Source organism: Otolemur garnettii, unplaced genomic scaffold, assembly GCF_000181295.1.
Source record: "Otolemur garnettii isolate 467f Iridium unplaced genomic scaffold, OtoGar3 scaffold00119, whole genome shotgun sequence".
Classification (NCBI taxonomy): domain Eukaryota; kingdom Metazoa; phylum Chordata; class Mammalia; order Primates; family Galagidae; genus Otolemur; species Otolemur garnettii.
This window is the reverse complement of record NW_003852514.1, coordinates 5,990,883-5,994,469: the sequence shown is the minus strand read 5'-3', so window position 1 is coordinate 5,994,469 and position 3,587 is coordinate 5,990,883. Positions and strand designations below refer to the sequence as shown.

Genomic DNA, 3,587 nt, shown 5'->3' with positions numbered 1-3,587 from the left:
GCTCAAGAGAGTCTCCTGCCTCAGCCTCCCAAGTAGCTGGGACCACAGGCACCCGCCACAATGCCCTGCTATTTTTTGGTTGTAGCTGTCATTGTTGTTTGGCGGGCCGGGCTGGATTCGAACATTCCACCTTAGGTGTATGTGGCTGGCGCCTTAGCACTTGAGCCACAGGCACTGAGCCCCATTCTCCAGTTTTTAAGATTCTTCCATCAATATACTCTGATTAGATAGCCTTGAAAAATTCAGAGAGGAGAATTTTACTTGATTTTTGTGTTAGCCTTCTACCAAGATGCTATCTAGATGTGCTTCCTGTTGGGATTTGGGTGGATATCAAATAGGTCTGTCCACGTCTGGAGATGAGAGGAATAGAGATGCCTACAGAAACTTTGAGATTGGTCCTTAAGGTCTTCTCGCTTTTCAGGCAGGCTCTTCTATAATGCTGTCCTGGATACAGATGCACCACTACTGAGAGCACTGCTGTATACTGCAGACAGCCACAAATTAGAAAACACATTGTGATGATGTGCAGGTCTGGCCTGTCTGCCTCACCTAGGGCAGTCTGGCCTCTCGGTGAAAATGTTTTTTGAAGAGAGTCTGTGGAGTGCTTAAAATATTCCTTTTGGTATTCAGAAAAAATAATTTAAAAAAAAATCAAAACACTAGGCTGGGTACCAACTGAAGGAGGCCAAGAAAGGTGGATTGCTTGAGTTCAAGAGTTTGAGACCAGCCTAGCAAGAGTGAGACCCCATCTCTACTAAAAGTAGAAAAATTAGCTGGGGCAGTGCCTGTGGCTCAGTGGATAGGGCACCCGCCCCATATACTGAGGGTGGTGAGTTCAAACCCAGCCCTGCCCAAACTGCACCAAAAAAATAGCTGAGTGTTGTGGCGGGCACCTGTAGTCCCAGCTAGTCGGGAGGCTGAGGCAAGAGAATCACCTAAGCCCAGGAGTTGGAGGTTGTTGTGAGCTGGGCCACCACAGCACTCTACCAAGGGCGGTAAGATGAGACTCTGTCTGAAAAAAAAAAAAAAAATTAGCCGGGCAGGCGGATGCCTATAGTCCCAGCTACTTGGGAGGCTGAGGCAAGAGGATTGCTCAAGCCTAAGAGTTTGAGGTTGTTTTAAACCAAGATGTCATGATACTCTAACCAGGATGACAGACTCTGTCTCCAAAAGATAAATAAATAAAATAAAAATTGGCTCGGCGCCTATAGCTCAACCGGCTAAGGCGCCAGCCACGTACACCTAAGGTGGCGGGTTCGAATCCCCAGCCCGGATCCGCCAAACAACAACGATGGCTGCAACCAAAAAATGGCCGGGCGTTGTGGCAGGCGCCTGTGGTCCTAGCTACTTGGGAGGCAGAGGCAGGAGACTCGCTTAAGCCCAGGAGTTGGAGGTTGCTGTGAGCTGTAATGCCACGGCACTCTGCCCAGGGGGACAGCTTGAGGCTCTGTCTCAAAAAAATAAATAAATAAATAAAATAAAAATCAAACCATTAGGGGTATATTAAAAACCACTGTAGCTCTTTCCCTTGGAGCAGGTGGCAGTGGCTTGTGCAGCAATGGCCAAGATTAAGGCTTGGGGCCTTTATAGTAAGGAGGAGGAGGAGCTCTTGAAATAGCTAGATGATCTCAATTGTCCCAGCTCCAAGTCACCAAGGTGACAGGTGGCGTGGCATCCAAACTCTCCCAAATCTGAGTCGGCCATAAATCCATTGCCCACGTTCTCACCGTCATTATCCAGACTCAGAAAGAAAACCTCAGGGTAGTTCTATAAGGGCAAGAAGTACAAGCCCATGGACCTTGGCCTAAGGAGACACATGCCATGTAATGTGACTTGACAAGCATGAGAAGTACCTGAAGACCAAGAAGTAGCAGCACAAGGAATGGCTGTATCCACTGAGGAAGTACACAGTCAAGGCCTGAGTCTAACAGCATCAATAAGAACACAAAGCCGGAAGCTCAGTGATAGGGCGTTGGCCACATACACTGAGGCTGGTGGGTTGAACCCAGCCCAGGCCAGCTAAAACAACAATGGCAACAACAACAACAACAAAACAAAATAGCCGGGCGTTGTGGTGGGTACCTGTAATCTCATCTACTTGGAAGGCTGCGGCAAGAGAATTGCTTAAGCCCGAGAGTTTGAGGTTGCTGTGAGCTGTGACCACAGCATTCTACTCAGGGCAATAGCTTAAAACTCTGTCTCAAAAAAACAAAACAAAACAAAACAAAACAGGCAAAAAAAAAAAAAATCTGCAGTGCATGTTCTTAGGTATTAGGAGGCTGAGATAGGAGGATGGCTTGAGCTTAAGAATTTAAGACCAGCCTGTGCAACACAGCAAGATCTCATTTTCTTTTCTTTTTTTCTTTCTTTTATTTTTTTGAGACAAGGTCTTGCTCTGTTGCCTAGGCTAGAATGCAGTAGTATGATTGTAACTCACTGCAACCTCAAACTCTGGGCTCAAGCAATCCTCCTGCCTCAGTCTCCCAAGTAGTTGGAACAACAGGCTCCTGCCACTATGCCTGGTTAACTTTTCTATATTTTTGTAGAGACAGGGTCTCTCTCTTGCTCAGGCTGGTCTTGAACTCAAAAGCCTCAAGTGAGCCACCCTCTTTGGACTCCCAAAGTACTAAGATTACAGGTATGAGCTATCATGCCCAGCCAAGACCTTGTTTCTTAAAAAGAAAAATCTCAAAACTTGGGCAGTGCTGGCCCCATATGCTGGAGGTGGAGGGTTCAGGCCCAGCCCCAGCCCAAAACTGCAAAACAAACAAACAAACAAACAAAAAACTCAAAACCTATCAAACTGCACACTTGAAAATGGTGACATTTGTTATGCAAACTATATCTCAATAACAATTTTTAAATGTTTTAACAAATCAACTATTTACGGTTTTACTGTTTCTTTTCTTTCTTTCTTTCTTTTTTTTAAAAGAGACATTTGTTGCCCTTGGTAGATAGAGTGCTGTGGCGTCACAGGCTTTTTGCCTGTTTTGTTTTGTTTTTTTGAGACAGAACAACTCACAGCAACCTCTATCTCTTGGGCTTAGGCAATTCTCTTGCCTCAGCCTATCCTAAGTAGCTGGGACCACAGGCGTCCACCACAATGCCTGGCTATTTTTTGTTGCAGTTTGGCTGATGCCAAGTTTGAACCTGCCACCCTTGGTATATGGGGCCAGTGCCCTACTCACTGAGCCACAGGTGCTACCAAACTGACTTACTCTTATTAGGAAAAAACAGAGGACACCTTAGGTAGGGCAAGATAAGGCTGTATAAGGACACAGGAATCTGGAAGGTAGCTGTACACAAACATGTTGGATACCCCCAAGTGTTTCTGATATTCTGGACCTTTTCCAGCAGGCTCAAGCACTCTCTACTTTCTGGAAGCAAGGGTGACTGAGGACTACATGCCTTGGCTCCCACTCTGGTGGATGCAGAGATGACTAGGGACTGTGTGCCTTGGTTTGCTCATCTTAGTTCTAGAAGTAGAGATGCCTGGGGACCACATGTGTTGGCCACCATCCTTGTTCTGAAAGCAGAGATGAGCAGGGAAATCACGCCGTGGCTGTCTATCCTGGTTCTAGAAGTAG

The 3,587-nt window shown here is 46.3% G+C and overlaps 1 protein-coding gene and 1 pseudogene across 2 annotated transcripts in view; one reads left to right on the top strand and one right to left on the bottom strand.

Moving 5' to 3' along the window:
* OGDH (oxoglutarate dehydrogenase) overlaps positions 1-3,587 on the bottom strand; it is a 90,709-nt gene that overhangs the window by 53,708 nt on the left and 33,414 nt on the right. The gene's annotated exons all lie outside the window — the stretch shown is intronic.
* On the top strand, positions 1,502-1,973 carry LOC111727708 (annotated as a pseudogene).